The sequence below is a fragment of the Lactuca virosa genome, chromosome 3, assembly GCF_052849685.1.
Source record: "Lactuca virosa cultivar CGN04683 chromosome 3, Lactuca_virosa_CGN04683_v6, whole genome shotgun sequence".
Classification (NCBI taxonomy): Eukaryota; Viridiplantae; Streptophyta; class Magnoliopsida; order Asterales; family Asteraceae; genus Lactuca; species Lactuca virosa.
In genome coordinates this window covers 429,548,994-429,570,211 of record NC_136428.1, presented here as the reverse complement: position 1 = coordinate 429,570,211, position 21,218 = coordinate 429,548,994, and positions in this window count along the sequence as shown.

Here is a 21,218-nt window from a genome sequence, read left to right as displayed (position 1 = left end):
AGTTCAGTTCGAACTTGGTTAAAATTTTCCTTCCGAACCCATAAATTTTGGTGATCCTTTTCCGAGACCATACTTCTTTTTGAGGAAGTGTGTTCTTGGAATAAAAGGTCTTCCAAAGTTCACGTTCAGTTCTGATGATCATTTGTGGATCATCTTCCGGGTGGAGAGGAGCGAACTTTGTGTAGAACTTGTTGTAAGGAGAGAAAGGTAGATCAATCTGGTCTGAATCTTGATTGGGAAGATCATAGTACATAAAAGGCACTATGTCGAGATCATGTATAATCCCTTCTCGGCAAAGAGGGGAAAGCCTTAGCATCATATGAGGATTGTCGTCTTTGAAGGATTGAATGCGGATGCTTTCCTCAAGAGCTCGATTTATTTCTTCCTGGGACCAACCACTTATCTCTTTCAAGGGAGTTTCAGAGTAAGGAAATTCCGAGATGGGCTTCTTTCCTTTATCTTGCTGTTTTTTGAGGACCGAGAGGATGTGTTGAATGTTCTCATCTACGGCGAATTTCGGAGGAAAGGAAGGCAGGGGCTCTTCTAGAATGTCATCAGGCTTCCGAAGAGGAAAGCCTTCATCGATAGGAGCAATATTGGGCGAAGGAATCGGAGGCAACATTGAAGTGGTGGCTTGGAAGGCGTCAACCGTTAGTTTGGTTTTAGCCTTTGCCACTTCTCGGCTTCTTTGAAGTACATCGACCAGAGTTGATGGCCATGAGACTGCTGACCAAATCCTTTACTCTTCCTCGGAGAGCACTTTGGCTGGGAACTTTTTCGGTGCTGGAATTCCTATGATGGCATTAGTGATGTACTTATCTTATTCATCATCATCATCATCATCATCATCACCTGGAGAACCTGAAAGAACTTTCAACGAATCATCAGAACTTTCATCTCGGAGTCTGAACTCCGAGACAGGTTTTCAGGGAAAGGGTTGATTCCTGCTAGGCCCTTCTCCCCCTCTTGCAACGGATGACCCGACAACCGGTGCAAGCATTGAAGACTCTTTAAGCTCCGAGAATCGATCGAACACCTTCTGAAAACTTGTATTCATCTGAAGAGTCAGAGCGTCATAAGCTTCAGCTGTGGGATCCTGAGCTTTTAGATGATCGAAGAAGGCTGCAAGAATAGAGAGCATCTCGTCAATTTTATTGTACGGAACATCCACGATGTTCCAGCATGCCTTGAGGAGCTTGATAAGAAATTTTTATATAATCAGGTTCATCTCATCCGTCTTTCTGATCTCCTTCTCTAGCCTCTGAATCTATTTCTCATGGTGAACATGAGTTTGTTTGATGAGCTCGTTTGTGGCACCGACTAAATCATCATGAATGTTCAGCATTTTGGTGATGGTGTCGAGAGAGGCATCATACTTTTGTTCTACTTCCTTGATAGTGTGCTTGAGTCGGAGGGAGATAAGCTAATCGAGTTGGGCTTCCCTTTCAGCAGTTGTGAGTCCGGACTTGTTTGTTTCGGACAGGGAGTTCAGAATTGCATCTAGCTTGGAATCCAGACCAAAAACTTTTCATCAAGATTTGTATTGAGTCCAGCAATAGAGGTTTCAATCACTTCAACTTTCTTCATCGTATCAGAGACATTGTCTCGGAGTTCCAAGAGGGAAAAAGGATCAACATAATTTCCAGCGGAGGATCCTGTGTCCGAGGTGGAGGTCTGAGACTTGTTTTTGTGATCGTCTTGGTTTACTGGCAGTTCGGATGGGCCATGCTGAGTTGTATCTGCATTGACTTGCTTGGGACTAGATTCTATTTCATCTCCGAAATGCGTTTGGGCTTGATCATCGATTTTGATTTCTTCATCAACTGGCTCGGAAGAGAAGGATGAAAGTACAGAATTGTATCGACTGGGATTGGCTCCTTCCATTTCTTGTAAAGCTCTTGAATAGTCAGAGCGCATAACCTCGGACTTGGGATCTCTAGAGGTTTCCTATTGACTGAGAACTTCCGAAAGTCCTGCCATAGGACTTCCATGATGTCGACGACGTTATCTTTTCCGGTGAAGATGATGTAGACGACGTACAACCAATCCTTGGTAAGTGTATCAGTGCCACCGTGCTTGCCGGAGAGACCTCGAAGTAAAAAGTGCATCAACACAGTCCATAGTCTTGGAACAACCAATTTCTTGAACTTTTTAATTAGCCTTAAATTCACCATCGTACCCAATGTCGTTGAGAAACGACTGAAGTTCTTGTTGAGTTGGTTCTTGAACCTTGAAATCTTCAGGGTTTTCGGGTATTCCAATCGCTTTCAGGATGGTCTTCTTGTGAACAGCAACGATTAGATCACCGGAGATTACTGTCTCAAGAACATTATTTTCAAATTTGATTCTTTCAAACGTCGTGTGGAGTAGACGAAGAGGAAGAGGTGGATCAGGGATCTTGGTAAGTGGAACTGAGATGGGATGTCGAGAGATGAACTCGATCATGACCCGGATGGACGCATCATAGTCTATGGGGTCCAGCGAGAAAAGTTGTGTTGTGTCCCTGAGAAAGGGTTCAGGTGAAGACGATGATGCACACCCTTTCGACGACTTCTTTTAAGAAACTGATTTGGCAATTTTGGAAACTGACTGGGAGGAAGCCATTGTTGCAGGTTGAAAGCTTGAAGAACACGGTTGCAGAGAGAAAAAAAGGGTTTAAGCTTTTTGTGTGCGTAAAGGGTAGAAGGGATTTCAGGTGGGTTTTTATAGGTTAAGGAAATGGGTCGGGTCAGAGGCGTAATGATGAAAACTGAATAAGAATACGGACCACATTTAATGTGTTGCCAAAAATGGGTTGAGTTGACCTGCAACAGCTAAGGTGGTTGTGGCATGATGTGCAGAATAGAACCCGTCACTTTGGTGATGTGATGTTTAATTGTATGGAGACGTGTGCAAAAATTGGTGCGGTTTTCTAAGATAAAGATACTCATCATTGAAAAAAGTAATCGTTTGGATTATTAAGATAAGAACGTTTCAATAAAAATGATTAAAAATTTTTTGAGTTTCTGAACAAGTTGATCTCGGAGTAGAGAGACTCCGAGATGAATTTATGAAATGATCTCAGAGCCTAAGAGTTCTGAGATGAGTTGTCATAAGATGCTTCCACGATAGGAATGGAAACACTTTGTACTTAATATAGAGTACGAGATTGCACAGACTCGGACTGAATATAAGAGGTTCAAAACTAGGAAGATCTTAGTGGACTTTTGTTAAACGGATTTTGAGACTCCGAGACAAGAAGGATCTGATCTCGGACAAGGAATGAAAGTTCAATACCGTTCCAAACTTGAATTCTGAGATGATCTTCTTAAGTATTTATGAAGTAAGTTTCGAGGTGAGATTAATACCAATGTGACTATATTGGTCATGGACTCCATATGATGAAGTGAGCTGTACAACTTAGAACTACAATAGGTGGTTAGACAAAAAGACACGTAAGATGTTCCTATTTATTCCGAGAGGTAACAGTTCCGAGATTGGATAAAATTTGACTCCGAAACTTTTTACTTTTTGATGTTGCCATCAGAGAGTGCAAACCTCTTGAAAGAACTGAGGATCATGCATCATCATATCCATTTTGTTCAGAAAACCATTTAATTTGGTTTCGTTTAATGCCTTGGTAAAGACATTAACAATTTCATCGTCAGATGGAACAAAAATAAGTTTGATGTTACCATTTAAAACATGACTTTAATGAAATGGTACCGTATATCGATGTGCTTCGTCATAGAGTGTTGAATTGGATTGTGTGAGATGGAAATGGCACTTTGAGAATCACAATAGACTGGAATTTGTTGAAATCGGTAACCATAGTCCAAAAGTTGTGATTTCATCCAAAGAACTTGAGATGTGTAGCTAGCAACAACAATGTATTCCGCTTCAGCTGTTGAGAGTGCAACGTAGTTCTGTTTCTTAGATGAACAGCTAACCAATCGACCACCCAAAAATTGACAGCCACCAGATGTGATTTTTCTTTCCAATTGAAGACCGCCATAATTCGAATCGGAATATGCTTGAAGGAGGAAACTCTCATTTGTTGGGTACCAGATTCCGAGACTCTTTGTACCTTTGAGGCATCAGAATATTTGCTTAACAGCCAAGAGACGAGACATCTTTGGATTAACTTGAAATCTGGCACACAAGCATGTTGAAAACATGATGTCCGGACGACTTGCTGTAAGGTAGAGTAGTGATCCGATCATTCCTTTGTACTTCTTTTCATCAACAATAACATATGAAGGGTCCGAAAATATTTTGTGTCCGAAACACATAGGTACCTTTGCCGAGGCACAGGTGTCCATTGAATATTTCTTGAGAAGTTTTGAGATTTACTTTTCATGGCGAATAAAGATTCCTCGATTGGTTTTTTTTATTTGGAGACCAAGGAAGAAACTCAATTCACGATTCATACTCATTTGGAATCGATTGACCATCAGTTTGGCAAAGTCAGCAACCATTGATGAATCCGTGGATCCAAAAATGATACCATCATCATAAATTTGGACAAGCATGAGATGTTTTCCATTTGACCGTGGGAACAAGGTAGGATCGAGAATACCTCTTTGAAAACCATAATGCTTAAGGAAGTCGGTGAGAGTCTCGTACCAGGCGCGAGGAGCTTACTTGAGGCTATAAACAACTTTTCGGAGTTTGTAGCAGTAGTTCGGATATGAGAGATTGACAAAACCAGAAGGATGTTGGAGATATACTACAATATCAAGTTCACCATTTAGAAAAGCACTTTTGACGTCCATCTGGTAAACCTTAAAGCCTTTGTGAGCAACATAATCAAGGAAGATTTTGATGGCTTCAAGACGGGCAACAGGAGAAAAGGTCTCATCGTAGTCAGGCCTTTCGATCTGTGTGAATCCTTTGGCCACCAATCTTGATTTATTTCGAATGATAACTCCCGTGTCGTCTAATTTGTTCCGAAACACCCATCTAGTACCAACAATGGGATGATTCTGAGGAGGAGGGACGAGAGTCCATACTTCATTTCTATCGAATTCTGCCAATTCTTCCTGCATGGATGTAATCCAATCAGCATGTTTTAATGCTTATTTGATGGATTTGGGTTCAACCATTGAGATAAATGACGAGAAATGACATTCATATTGAACACTTGTGGCAGAATGAGTTTGTACACCGGCGTTTGGATTTTCAATAACTTGGTTCGGAGGATGATCCTTAGTCCAAATGTGTAGTCTCGGAAGCTCTTGTGCATCAGAGGATCCTATATCAACAATGCGGTTGTGTTTCCCCCTGAATAGTTTGAACTTGGGGATGATGCTCCCCCTGAAATTCTGAACCGGATAGGTTGACATCGTCTTCAGGTGGGAAATCGAAGAAATTTGCATCATCATCGTTGTTGATAGTATTAGAGTCAAATTCAGTAGCTGCATCTTGGAATCCATCCACATTTGATTCAAGGGAAGGTTGACCATTCTCCCCCTCAACCTGAGAAGGTTGATGCAACACCGTAAATTTTCAAGCAAAATTTTCATTTTTAAATTCACATAAATTTCGTCAACACATTTAACAAAAATCCCCAATTGTTAAATTATCCAAAACACATGATCAAATTGTTGAATAAAATCTAGGATCCTCAAAACATAACTCCATATCGTGTGTGTGTGTGTGTGTACAATCAAGCTGACGACTTCCCGCGATCCTGAGAAGTACCTGAAACACATATCACATAACACGGTAAGCATGAAGCTTAGTGAGTTCCCTAAAATACCACACATATCTCATTAGCCTCTCATGCCTATACTTAGATAAGACCCTCCGGTCAATGTGTCTCAGTGGGACCCTCCGGTCCCACAACTCGGGTGGACCCTCCGGTCCTAACTCAGCAAGCTCAGAATAAGACACAACATAAATTACATAGACATAATGCAGAATATCACAATACTCAATATAAGCACATAAGACCCTCCAGTCACACAAGGGTTACCACACTAGGTAAGTATAGTGAGAAGACTCACCTCGGATGACGAACAGCTCCTATAAATGTTGTTGCTGCACACCGGCCTCTAACTCTGAGCCAAAACCCACAATTAACCCTATTAAGATCTAAGACCAAACTCTCACTCATTAGGTCTAAAGATAGTCCACTCCCCGGACTATAAATGTAACATCCCAATTTTCAAGTCCAAAAATTTCTTTTTAATTAATTGACTCATAAAAACATCCATAAGAAAATACTGTGGAAACACATCATCTCATAAAACTATGCATCATGTCTGAAAACCCAAGTCATAAAATCATAACATATCAGAGTACAATCCCAGAAAACTCCACGCGGAAATCATGTGTGTGTGTGATGCGATGCTACGCCACCGACTCCTTCCCTTTAGACGAAGAGGTACCTGAAACCAAAACCGAAACCGTAAGCACAAAGCTTAGTGAGTTCCCCCATCATACCACATACCATACAATATCCTCGGTGTCTTTCAACCGGTAATCATCGTCGGTATCTTTCAACCGGTAATCATCATCGGTATCTTTCAACCGGTAATCATCACGTACCATACAATATCCTCGATATCTTTCAACCGGTAATCATCGTCGGTATCTTTCAACCGGTAATCATCATCGGTATCTTTCAACCGGTAACTGTCATCGGTATCTTTCAACCAGTAACTGGGGACTATTCCACCCCTACCACTAGCATACAACAACATGATATAAACATACAGTCAGGCATATCCGGGTACTGACCTACCCTTTGGTCCTAAGGACCGCTATCAGGGAAACCAATCCCTATCATACACGTAACATATCATACAAATAAAACTCATGACCAAAGCATGTAACCAGACCAAGATAATTATCACAAAGACAATCATCTTCTAAATACTCCTCTTTGGTGGGCCGGCATTGTGGCCTTAGACCCACCCCTACTGGAAGGTAACTCACCTCGTACAAGTAGCTGCTGATAATCTGTGCGGGAAACCTCTGTCTGCTGCCGCTCCGGAAATCCTCCGGCTACAATCCCCACAAAACACTTAATCAGAGTCTGAAATTTATTCTTAGGGTAAAATGACCATTTTACCCCTGACCAAGTCCAAGTCAAAGTCAAAGTCAACTTCCAGTTGACCCTACTCGCCGAGTTGGGCCGTCAACTCGTCGAGTCCCTATCTCTTCAACTGTCCTCATCCACGATTCTACTCGTCGAGTTTAGCGACGACTCGACGAGTTCCTCTTCGATATGAACATCGAATGAACCTTCATCCGACTCGCCGAGTTGTATGAACACTCGTCGAGTTCACCTTCATCAGATGAACAAGTTCTGACCTTGACTCGCCGAGTTGTATGAACAACTCGTCGAGTTCATCTTCAATCATAAGGAGATTGCCTTGGACTCGCCGAGTCTGTTCTAGCACTCGTCGAGTCCCATGAACTCCAGGTCTAAAATTAAGTCCAATGCGTTGGGTCACTCTTTCTGTCCTGCTACAACCCTTCTAACACCCAACTGAGTCCTTTTGACCCTCAACAGATATGGGACTCAAAGCCTTGGATTTGTCGAGTCCCAAGAACAGACTCGCCGAGTCGATAACATCCACACCCTAAATCCTCGATTCTGATGTACAACACTTGACCAAATGATAGATCCAAGCCCATAAGCTCGATCTAGCACGTAAAGTTACGAACTTTATGTACATGCATGGTACTTTTGAGCCAAAAAGGCTCTAAAATGGCTCTAGTGTTGCATGGGGCCTTCCTTGGGTGCAAAAGCAACCCAAATCTGCCTTGTGACCCCTTTAAAGACCTGATTCCAAAGCCTCAACCCCCAACCATGTTTGCAAGGTTGGTTACCAAAAATGGCTTATAAAAGCCCTAAATCTCCCCAAAAGGGATTTATCAAATGAAAGAGCAAGGTACAGACTTTATACCTCTCAAAGACTGCAAATGATGAACCAAACTCGAATCCTTTAGTTCCCTCTTGATCCTTCTATGCTCTTCCTTCTTCCTTGTGAACAAAACCACCAAAATCACTCAAAAGCCTTAGATCTTCCACCAAAACACTTAGGGTTTGCTATGGAGGGTTTCTGGGAGCATAAAGGGGCGATGGAGGCTGCATAAGGTTGTTTAAATAGGGTGCAAACCCTCAGATTAGGGTTTTGTCCAGTCAGAGCCTACTCGTCGAGTCCGGGACCCGACTCGACGAGTCCATCACTTAAATCCCGCGCCTCATCCCGCTTCTACTCGGCGAGTTGGTCCTTCAACTCGCCGAGTCCAAGGCCAAAAATGCAAAATACTTAAATAAAAATACATACCAAGAACCAGGTGCTACAAATCTCCCCCACTTATTTTAGACTTCGTCCTCGAAGTCTGCTGCTCGATCCTGGAATAGCTCTGGGTAATGCTCCATCATCTCATCCATCGGCTCCCAAGTCCACTCCGAGCCCTTCTGGTGCTGCCATTGCACCTTCACTAGTTCCACCTTTTTGTTCCTCAGATCCTTCGACTTCCGGCCGAGGATCGCCACTGGCCGCTCAATATAATTCAGGCTGTCATCGACCTGAATATCCTCTAAGGGTACCACTGCTGAATCGTCCACCAAGCACTTTCGCAACTCAGAGACGTGGAAAGTGTTGTGGATCTGGCTGAGTTCGGCTGGCAGATCCAACCTATATACCACCTTGCCCACCCGGGCTATAACCCTGAATGGTCCAATATACCTGGGACCCAACTTGCCCCGTTTCCTGAATCGGATGACGCCCTTCCATGGTGACACCTTCAGAAGAACCATATCCCCGACCTGAAACTCCAGGTCCGATCGGCGCTTGTCGGCATAACTTTTCTGCCGACTCTGAGCAGTCTAAAGTCTGCTCTGAACCTGCTGAATTCTTTCTGTCGTCTTGAGCACCACTTCGGTGCTCCCCATGACCCTCTGGCCAACCTCACCCCAACATATCGGGGTTCTGCACTTCCTCCCGTATAACATCTCGAAGGGAGGACGGTCGATACTCGCATGATAGCTATTATTATACGAGAAGTCCGCCAACGGAAGGTAGGTATCCCAGCTACCTCCGAAGTCTAAAACACATGCCCGCATCATATCCTCTAATGTCTGGATGGTCCGCTCGCTCTGACCATCCGTCTGCGGGTGAAAGGCGGTGCTAAAATGCAGACGAGTACCCAGTTCGTCATGAAACTTCTTCCAAAACCTGGAAGTGAACTGCACATCCCTGTCTGAAATCACCGATACTGGCACCCCGTTCCGCGCCACTACCTCCCTGATATAGATATCAGCCAACCTTTCGGCCGAAATACTTTCCTGAATCGGGATAAAGTGGGCGCTCTTGGTCAATCGACCGACGATGACCCAAATCGAATCCACTCCCCGCGCGGTCCTGGGAAGCTTTGTGATAAAATCCATCGTAATGTCTTCCCATTTCCACAGCGGGATATCCAACGGCTGAATCTTGCCGTGTGGCCTCTGGTGCTCGGCCTTGACCTTCCTGCAGGTCAAGCACCGCTCCACATACCATGCTACGTCCTGCTTCATGCAGGGCCACCAATAATCAGGACGAAGATCTCTATACATCTTCGTGGCTCCGGGATGGATAGAAAACCTGGATTTGTGTGCCTCCTCCATCAGGATCTGGCGCATGCCTCCATGATAAGGGACCCACACCCTATGGTGAAGAGTCAATAACCCTCGGCTATTATAGTGGAAGGAGGAAACCTGCCCCACAATCTGCTCGCTCTTCCGATGTTCCTCCTTCATGGCCTCCTGCTAGGCCTCCCGAATCTGCTCCAACAGCGGAGTCACCACTGTCATACTAAGACAGATATCCCTGATCGGCTCTGCCTTGTGGCTAAGAGCGTCGGCCACCACATTGGCCTTCCCCGGGTGGTAAAGGAGCTCGCAATCGTAATCCTTCACCACGTCCAACCACCGACGTTGCCTCATGTTCAGATTTGGCTGGTCCATGAGATACCTCAGGCTCTTATGGTCAGTGTAGATGGTACAACGAACACCATAGAGGTAATGACGCCAAATCTTGAGGGCGAACACCACAGCCCCTAGCTCCAAATCATGCGTCGGGTAGTTCGCCTCGTGAGGCTTCAACTGCCTCGAAGCGTAAGCAATGACATGCCCTCTCTGCATCAATACTGCACCCAAACCTGAGATGGACGCATCACAGTATACAACAAAATCCTCCATGCCCTCTGGCAGGGCTAAGATTGGCGCCTCACACAATCTCTGTCTCAGTGTCTCGAATGCGGCCTGCTGCTCAGGCCCCCGGCGAAAGACCACGACTTTCCTCGTCAGCCTGGTCAGGGGCAAGGCTATCTTGGAGAAGTCTTGAATGAATCTTCGATAGTAGCCTGCCAATCCCAGAAATCTCCGAATCTCAGATGGAGACCTCGGAACCTCCCATCTCATCACGCCCTCCACTTTGGCCGGATCTACCGAAATCCCGTTCTGGTTGACAAGGTGCCCAAGAAACTGCACCTCGCGCAACCAGAACTCACACTTGGAGAACTTAGCATACAAGCTCTCCCTCCTCAAAGTCTCCAAAACCTCTCGCAGATGCTCCTCATGCTGCTCTCGCGTCTTGGAGTAAACCAAGATGTCATCAATAAACACTATCACAGACTGGTCTAACATCGGTCCACACACGCGGTTCATGAGGTCCATGAACGCGGCAGGAGCATTGGTGAGCCCGAAAGGCATCACCACAAACTCATAGTGGCCATAGCGCGTCCGGAACGCAGTCTTCTGTACATCCTCCTCTCTGACCCTCATCTGATGATACCCTGATCGCAAATCAATCTTGGAGAACCAAGATGCTCCCTGTAGCTGGTCAAAGAGGTCATCAATCCTCGGGAGTGGGTAACGGTTCTTCACCATTACCTTATTCAGCTCCCAATAATCTATACACATCCGATGCGACCCGTCCTTCTTCTTCACAAACAGAATCGGGGCTCCCCATGGAGAACTACTCGGTCTAATGAATCCCTTGTCTAACAGCTCCTGCAGCTGTGTATACAACTCCTGCATCTCAGGAGGAGCCAACCGATACGGTGCCTTGGCTATCGGAGCCGCACCAGGGACTAGGTCGATCCTGAACTCCACCTGTCGCTCTGGAGGTATTCCAGGCAACTCCTCGGGGAATACTGATGAACCAATGAATCGAGTAATGAATTAATCAGAGTGTGAATTCAAGTAAGAATACGAGATTTGAACACAGGATGTAAATATGATCTTGTTATGCTCTATTATGCTTTCGAAATTCTTTACATAGTACAATAGACAACTCTTTAAAAGTTCTTTTCTAACTCTAGTAAATAACCCTATTTATAGGGAACTGAAAGCATACAAAAATATACTAAGGCATTGACTCTAAAGCTTCGAATAAAAGCGCCCTAGTAAAATACATTACAAACATTCGAAGAGTCCAAAACATACTTCGACTAATTACAACAATTCGACCCTTACAATCTCCCCCTTTGTAATCATAGTCGAAGTCTTCAATTTGTAAGAAGTGTGATGGAATACAGCAACACTCTTCGAATCTCCGTGTACCAGGAGATAATCTTCTTCAGCTCTTTCTTATCACCTTCATTGTTCTTCTTGCAATGATTAATACGAACAATTAAATTCGTATACTGAGACGTTGAATATCTCTCCACTTTGCTTGCCTGGAACAAGAATCGTTTAGCTTTTCCAGCTTTGTCTTTTCCTGCGAAGACCATTCCAAAAGGCTTCAGACAAATTTCACCATCAACATATTTCTTTAATTCCGCCTGAGTCTTCGTTGGAGCCATCGGAGCTTTAATTTCCATTCCTTTGGCAGTAGCTAATTCAACATCTGTTAGTGCCAAGCACTCATAATAGTTTTCGATAAAAATCTTGATGTGAGCTACTCCATGCTTGAATTCATCCGGTTCTGTGTTTTGAAGGTATGAGAATGATTTGTCTTTCAAAAGTAATGCAACTTGTATAAGATCATACAAGTTCATTAATGGAAAATCTGCAACAGTGAATTCGCAAATATTTCCATTTGCCCTGGCAACCACATAATTGAAATTTTGGACTGTGTTTTCGAATATCACATCCTTTTTCATACTGATCACTTTCTTTATTTTAACTAGTGACCACACTTTCTCAGGGGCTTTTCCAAGAACAGCATGGAAACGAATTTTCATGTGTGTTCCTTTATCTTTTTCTTTAAAATTTCCTTCAGCCTTGAACTGAGGCATGATGAACATCATTTCGTTTATTGGAAAATCCAGCTGGCTTGTATCAGTATTTGTAACCAAATAACTCTGCTTTGGTTTCTTCTCGAATGTATACATGTGATTAAAAGCAACCTTGGACTCAATTGTTTCGTAATTATAGTGTTTGGTAGGATCACCTTTATCCATTCCCTTCGGATCACTAGCACGCTAAGTCATAATGCTTTGAATAATCCTCAGTTTTTCAAGTTCAGCTTCTGCTTCAGCCTTCTTTTCCTCTTTTGATTTTTCCACTATAATTGATTTACCTTTATCTTTCAAGGCTGGATTGTCAATTGTCTCTTTTGGATTCGAACCACTCCCACCAGTCTCTGAAGATTTACCAATCACAATTCCTTTCGAAATTGGTCTTGCAATTGGAATTGTTGTTACAACTGTTGAAGTAACCAGTTCAGCAGAAACTATTACTGGTTTTGTTGTTGGAATTTTTGAAGGAAAAACTTTTCCCACAACTTTCGCATCCTCACCACTAGCCTTCGACTCAGTAGTTTTTCTTTCTCCCCCTTGCACCCCTGTGAAAACAGGAGGGGCAGTTGTTGTTGGAAGAAGGCTGGATATGCGAAAAAGAGGAGCAAGTTGTTTGTTGAGAATGGCTTCGAATTGGATAAACTTCTGAGATAAAAATTAAGGAGTAATCAATGGAGAAGAAACCGGCCTATCAGAAATCTCTTTTAACTCTTTGAGCAACTTAAACACTTCCTCAAAGCTTGCACTTTCGGATTTTGAAAGTTGAGTTATTTGAGGACTCAAATTTTCATACAACTTAACAAATCTTGTGACTGCGTCACAAATGATATCAACCTTCTGATTTAAGGATGCATAATCCTGTTGAACAGTGACAATCTCTTTTGCATATCGTCACGAAGTTCGTGAATTTGCAAATTTACATCCTCCCTGACCTTCTTCACTTCTTGCACAAAAAGAACATGTCGTTCCTTTGTGACATTCTTCAAATTTTTCACATCACTTGTAATCATAGAATTTTGAGATTTGATCCGAAGTTCATTATTTTGATCAGTATAATCAACCTTCTCCAAAATTCGAGATTCTGATTCAGTAAGCATTCCAGATACTTTGCTAATCACTCTGGCTTCAAGCATTTTCAACATTGAATCAACCTCCAAACTAGAAACAGAAGAACCACCCCCTAGATCTGCTTGAGATTGAATTATTGAATTCAATTTCTGATTCAGAATTTTAAACTGCTTCATGGTCATCAGCATATGATCAAGAAACTCCTCTTCCTCTTCATGAAATTCTAATTCTTCAAACATACCACCAAACCCTTCATTATCAGTCTATGTCTCCATAAAAACGGTTTCTTGAATAGGTGAAGTTGTTTTGGGTGGCTCAGTGGATTGTGAAGAAAAAATAGAAGTAAAGGGTTGATCAAGAATATGTTCGAATGTTGGGGAATCTATGGTTGAAGTAAGAGGAGTAGTGGATAATGGTAAAGAACCAATACTTTCAAAAGGAGCAGAAGTATCGTGACCTTGAGCTTCATTTTTCGAACCTCCTTCACCCATATCGACATTTGCATCCGTATCAGATACGTGTGCAGGGATGCCTGAAGTTCGAACCGCCTCAGAAACTGACTTGGTAATCGAATCTTCGGGTGGTATGATGATTGTCTGCTCAGGAGTTTCTGGAATTCGTTCCTCATCATCTTCTATTGACTCAGTAGAAATGACAAGTTTTCGAGTCTTCTTCTTCTTCTTCTTTGATAACTGTTTTGCCATATCCTCAGCCCTTCGTTTCTTAGACGCCGGAGAAACATGTACTGACACTTCTCTAATCAAAACACCTTGATGAGTGATTTGAGGTTTTCGAACCACTTTGTGTGTAGGAGACTTGCTTTTGTGGGTGGACTTCATTTTGATTCTTCGAAACATTACAGTCTTCGAAGGAATGATTACATTCTCTTGTGTTTCTTCAAGAATGGGCTCAATCACTTGAGTCTCAGCAACATATACTTCAATGGTTTCAGGCTTCTGTTGGATATAGTGTCTAAGTCCATAACTTTATTTGGTATGTACTTGACCCGACCCGGCATGGTCCATTTGGGTTGCATGGCATTGCAATACTTGGATAGACTAAATGAGAGAAAGGACACTTGTATATTATAAGTTCTAATATATTAATAATAGTATTATTTAATTAGTGTTGATCAAATATTAATCTAGTATTAATTTGGTGATCAAAGTGATACTAATTAAATACAAAGGGTTGATTATGACAATCATCAATTCTTTTATGGTGGATTAATGATCCATGGTTTATGGGTTTGGTTGTAACCATATGGAGCTCCATGGATAGTCCATGGGAGTTACAAACCCATGGGTCATGAGAAATCAAGAGTCATGACAATTAAGAGTATTCATGTGAAAACCCTAACTGTGACTACACTATAAAAGGAACCCTTTGGCTAGTAAAATCGGCACCTAGGGTTTCTAGAGAGGGCATAACCGATTTTCAAGTGTAAGAAGCATTCTCTCAAGTTATTCCAAGTTTTGTGGTGTTGTGTGAAGCATTTGAGGCACAACATTTGGGGTGCTAGGCTCACAAAGTCTTGAAGGAATCCAAGCAACAACAAGGTATGTATTTCTACTAGTTTTATGTTTTATGAAATCCCCATGCCATGCTAGTTAGGAAATAACCTTGAAAAAGAAATTTGCATGTATATAGAGAAAACATAGATTCAAGGCTATTAGGGTTGCATGTACACTTAGGAAGTGTTAGAATGCTTAAAACCCATCAGTGGTATCAGAGCCTAGGATTGTTTTCTGTATACTTGATGCAAAACTGTTAAAAAAAACGAAAAACTGTTCACTGTTCGACTGGACTCGCCGAGTGCAAGGGGAGAACTCGACGAGTCCAAGGCAAAATTCATCCTACTCGTCGAGTAGGATAATGCACTGGGCGAGTAGGAGCGTGCTGGGCAGTTTTCCGAGTTTTGTTGCTGGAAATGGATTAAAATCATTATCCCAATTTGTTTTGGACTTGTAAAATCTGTTTTTCAAAATGATAATGATTATGTTAACCCATTTTACATGACTTTTATCAATTTTCAAGTATTGTATATGTTTATATGATTTCTTGAAATTACTTGACATGAATTTGTGTTCTTATGAGTTTTAGAAGATCATAGGAATTATGTGTAACCTCCATGTGTGTTTAATTCATGATCTTAATGGCAATGATGGTGTCCATAACTTGTCCTCAAGTTATGGATAACCAAAAGTCACTTCTTTAAATTGTGATTAAAGAACTAAAGAGGTTTCATAAAATGAAGAGTCTTCATTTTTTATGAACCATTAAAACTCATAAGTTACAAATTGAAGAGACTTGGAATAGTTTCAAATCTTGCCCTCAAGTTTTGGAATTTGAAAAGTCTTACACTTTAATACTTTAATTCCAAATTAAACCTTAGATTTTTTTAAAAGGTTTAAAAATCAACACTTATACTATTATTATAATTTTATTATATAGATATGTATAAGAATATGTCACACTTACCGCAAGTAGGCCTCATTCACGAAGCCGGTCTATAAGGAGGGTATAAGGTTGTTGCCTATAAAATGGCGACTTAATGGGTGTCAACTCTCACCCACCGCTTCCTTGACTGGTGGAGGGTCGTTAGCCGAACGGGTAGGATACGACTTTAAATTCTCATTAAAAGTATAATGAATTATAAAGTAACTATACATTATAAATTCCCAATCTTAGTTACTTTAGGAAAATGTGAAATTGGTGCTAGCCCATAAAATTACACTTTGTACCTTACCAAGTCGTTAGTGGAGTGTGTGTGGTTAACCGGCACACTAACATGGACTAGTAAGAGTAGCAAAGGGTAACTTGACTTTATTATAGATCGGTGGAGCGTGTGTGGTTAACCGGCACATCGATTAGGTAATATTGTTGAGGGTACCAAGTCAATTTGTATGGTTATTCACACCTTGTTTGTGATCCTCGGCATCCCAGTCGCAAACTTGAGAGGGCACAATCGAGATTCAAACATGCCATTGAAAAGTTCAATGTATCTCAAAAGATCTAGGAGTTTCAAAACCAATAAAACCTAATAATAAAATATTTCGTTCTTATGGTGGAAATTGGTAAATCGTCATTTACCTACCTTCAAATATTTTATAGTGTGGATTACGACATCCCTCTTCCAACTATAAATAGTTTGTTGGATCATAGCCTTAATATTTCATTTGGGTGAATTATTAAGGATTCCTAATCTAATGAAACTTGTCTTTCTTTCCTTTCAGATGTCTTCCAACAATGCTTCTGGCTCAAACCCAACAGGCTCCTTTTCCCTTATGAACTTGTGTGGTAAGGTCATCTTTGATGGATCCAATTTCAATGAGTGGATCAGAAACATCAGAATGATTACCCGCTATGAGGACAAAGAATATGTCCTTGATAGGGAGCTTAAGGTTGTGAATGAAGCCACTGCTACTCTTGAAGAGTTTGTGGAGTTTGTTTCACATGAAAAGGATGCTACTAAAGTAGCATGCATCATGATGGCCACCATGACTCCTGAACTTCAAAAATCCTATGAAGATTTCTACCCCTATGAGATGCACCTGGATCTGATGGAAAGGTACCATCAGAGCGCGCGTCAGGAGAGGTATGAAATCATCTCCTCCATGATAACCGCAAGGATGAAGGATGGTGAACCCATCACCGGTCACTTGCAGAAGATGCAAAGGTTCGTTGACTGGTTATTGAAGCTTAATGTGGACTTTCTTGAAGAAATGGCAATTGATATCATTCTCCATTCCTTACCTCCAAGTTATGATCAGTTTCGTATGACTTATCATATGAACAAGGAGGAAGTCACACTGAGTAAACTTCAAGGACTTTTAAGGACAGCTGAAAATGGCCTTAAGAGTAAAGCGGTTGTTACTTCTACTTCTACTCCTTCAGCAACCCCTATTCTTGCGATTGGGCAGGGAAAGGGTAAAAAGAGGAAAACCCCTTCGAAGGGTCCCAAGGGTAAGCCCCTTGATGGTTCCTCTTCTAGTGGGGCAAAGAAAGGTCCCATTATGTGACAGTCGTCAAAATTCGAGTCGGTTTTAGATTTGACTAAACTTAGTTGCACATATAGGCACTACACATACTAGACTTAGTAACTAGAAGCTAAGTTATAACCTACTAGAAACTTGGAAACAATTAGAATCAATGGATAGTGTGCATAGATTTCACATTGATATGTGAATTCTATAACTACTTAACTGTAGAGACTATCCATATTCGGGTCATTCTTTGACTCGAACACCATTTCATGAATCATATTCACACATCATGCACTTGACCTAGAAGTAGAAATTAGGTCAAAGTCTCATAGAAACGTAAGTCAAAGTTGAAGAGTAGGACTAGTATACTTGATTCCTCAATTTCGTTTGAATCTCGGAATCACTACATAGAATGCCAATAAACCGCTAAAAATAAATTACAAACAATATTTCTAATTTGAATAAGAGTTATGAAACTCTAAAATAGTTTGAAGTCTCAAAATTCAAGTAATTTTGATATCCAAAGATTTACAAACTCTCAAAAACCCTAAATGCCCTAAAAACTCACATTTATAAACTTTGACCTTAAAAATTCTATAACAATAATCATGAACCTTATAATATGATCTTATAACAATTAAAATTATGAAAATGCATTCAAGGAAAATGAAATTTAACTCATTAACATTTACCCTTAATTTATAAACCAAAAATCAAGAGTTTTATGCATAAAAACTAGGTTAAGGTGCACATTTTATAAAAAGTTGGATATTTTTATAAAAGATTTGAATTTTTATAAAAGAAACAAGAGAGAGGGAGCCTCTCCTCCCCTAAAATCGGATCCCTCTCTCCCCATATCTCTCTCTCACACTCTCATTCTCCAACACACACATCTCTTTTCTTTCTCTCTCTAGAAAACTCTCTCTACCTTCTCTCTACTTTTTCTCTCCAAACACCACTCCATTCTCTCTTCCTCCCTCTAAAGAACCAAGAAATATTCCAGAAAACAAACCCAAGAACACTCGTCAAACTCGAAATCTTCATCATCTTGTGGTATTCTTGAAGGTAAAATCGATTTCTACTTCACTTTTCCTTCAAGTTTTGCTCTTTTCTTACACGTTCTCCTTCTTCATCTTCTTCAAACTTGTTTTCTTTTTGTTAAAATGGGTTTTAGAACATGATGGATGTGTTTTAACACCATGCATGTATGATAAACAAGGTTGCATGTTCATGATCTTAGTGCAAAAATCGATTTTAAGGATTAAAACATCAAACTCAAGTTAAGAGTTTTTGAGAAACAAAATTTTCTTCAAAAATGCATGTATACATTTTGATAAGTTTTAATCTTTTGATCTCTGGAAACATGACCAAAATATGAGGTTATCATGATATATTTAAAATACTTCAAAAGGTTTACTCAAGGAAATGATGAAAACCCACTTTTCTAACCAATCATCATGCATGCAATCTGCCAGATTTCTTTACCTGACTTTAATTCGTGATTCTTTTTCTGAAATATAATATTTTGAGTTAGCTTTCAAACCCATCTGACCTCACTGAAAAATTCCAAAATTTCGATTTTTACCAATTTTTACAAAACTGTTGCTCAAACAGCACTTTCCTTATGAACATTTGTTTTGTGTTGCATGTTCAAAGGACTTATTCATCACTAAAAATCATTCAAAAATTATTTTGAACTCTTAATATCATGTATTAATAGGTAAAAAAAGATCTTGATTCAAAAGTCTTTGTAACATGTTGCAAAAATTGTCAAAGTAACATCACTAATCTTTACATAAATCACAAGAACCAAGTTTTCTCTATAATTTATTGAGCCTTTAGGCATGGTGTTCAACATCAAAAATAAGAACACAAATTGTCATTGTTATCAAATTGTATGAAGATGCATTCTGGAAATTTTCAACTCAATATATATTTTCTTTATTTTTATATGAAAATAATAAGAAAATAAAGTGTTAAATCATATAAAATACTTAAGCTAGTAAATAAATTATGGAAAAATTCTTGGATGATCCTTTAAGTTAATAAACATCTCCCATTAAGTTTCATCCATTTTTGTTACTGTTTAATATGGTTTTGAATTTTCTTTTTGATTAGCTCTAATAAATCATAAAACCACATTAGGGAATATAAAAATGGTATCTAATAATTTTTGCAGCTTATACTCTCTGTGGAACACTTAGAAAATTATTTTCAGAATTTTTCATAGTGTATTCCTATTTTTCTCCGATTTTTGTATTTATAATGGACTAAAAAAGGAAAAATAGTTTTACTCATCCAAACATTATGAAAATTTACCAGAACACCTTTTAGTACATTAGGATGCTACATAAAAATTTGATGATTTTTCTCTTCTGTATACTATTTTTCTTCTATTTTCCCAAGATTAAATACACTTAAACCCAATTTTTATTAGAATACATACACAAAAAAATCATAAAATTGGGATAAACAGTTTAGAAATTCATTTTTATATTTTTCCTAGCTTAATAATGACTAATAACAGCGTTACAAAAATTTTGGACAATTTTGGAAACTATTTTCTATTTATTTCAATTTTTATTAGAATAAATGCTCAAAAATCATAAAATTGGGTTAAACTGTCTGGAAATCTATTTTTATATTTTTCCCAGGTTAAGTACATGTAATGACATTACTATAAAAAGTTTGGGGCATTTTCTTAACCAATTTCTATTTTTCATGAATTTTTATATATTTAGAGAATTAAATATATGAAAAATGGTTATGCATATCCATAATCCATGAAAATTTATCTAGAAGTCTTTTAACATATTTAGAACCAAAATCTGAAGTTTGGTAATTTTTATTAATTGTTTAGTATTTTTCATGATTTTATGGTTATTCAAGAAACTAAAATGGTGAAAAATAGTTAGACAAATCAAAAATTCAAGAAAATTTATCTTGAGGTCTTTGACTTCAATTAAAACTGAAATGCAAAGTTTGGGAACTTTTAGAACTAAATTGATTTAGTTTTGAATATTTAATCATTGGAACACTTCTAAAATGTTAAATATTAACATTTCAATAATGGAAATTTTCCACTTAAATTGTTATATAACAATTGATTCTTTGAAACTTAATTTCCACAGAAAAATGTTTGTAACTTATCAATATTAAATTTTGACACATTATTAGCATAATTCTATTGTAGTAGTAAGTATACTAGTGTTAGATTTCGATTAGAGACTCACTAGCGAATACCATTATTGTAGGAATCGGTAGTGGTACACGTGGAACGTAGTTCAAGGCACCATTTGCATCATCTAAATATATTGTGAGTATTCACGCACTCCCCTATTTTCAGTTTTTATGTTTTGGGGTGGAAAAGCATGTCCCGAAGAACTATTATTTGAATGTTGTATGTAAATTGATTTGTATCAAACATGATTGCTATTTTATTGCTATATCTCTCTATGTATGTCTATGCAACACGGAACATGAGAACTTATCGTATTAAGGCCCTTCCCTTATCTCTAACCATTAACTCTTTGAGCCAATGGTCATTATGGATAGCGCTATTAGGAATTGACAACTCCTCACTCGCCCTATTGCTGGAGTGCATGATACCATATTCATCTATGGAACGATAAGCATAGATCTTGATAGGGCTTCAGTCATAGGTTTGGTTGAGACTCATTGTTTGCTCATACACATACAAACTCGTTTCTCGTTATAGCAATAAACTTGTTATTAATTATAGCAATAAACTTGTTATTTATTATAGCAATAAACTCGTTTATCAGTTATAGCAATCGACTTTGTTTCTCATTATAGCAATGAACTTTGTTTCTCATTACAACAACGAACTTTTATTACTAAAAACTTATATACATGTTTTAGCAACGAAATTGATTGCTCATTATAGCAATGAAACTTGTTTACTCATTTTTAGCAACG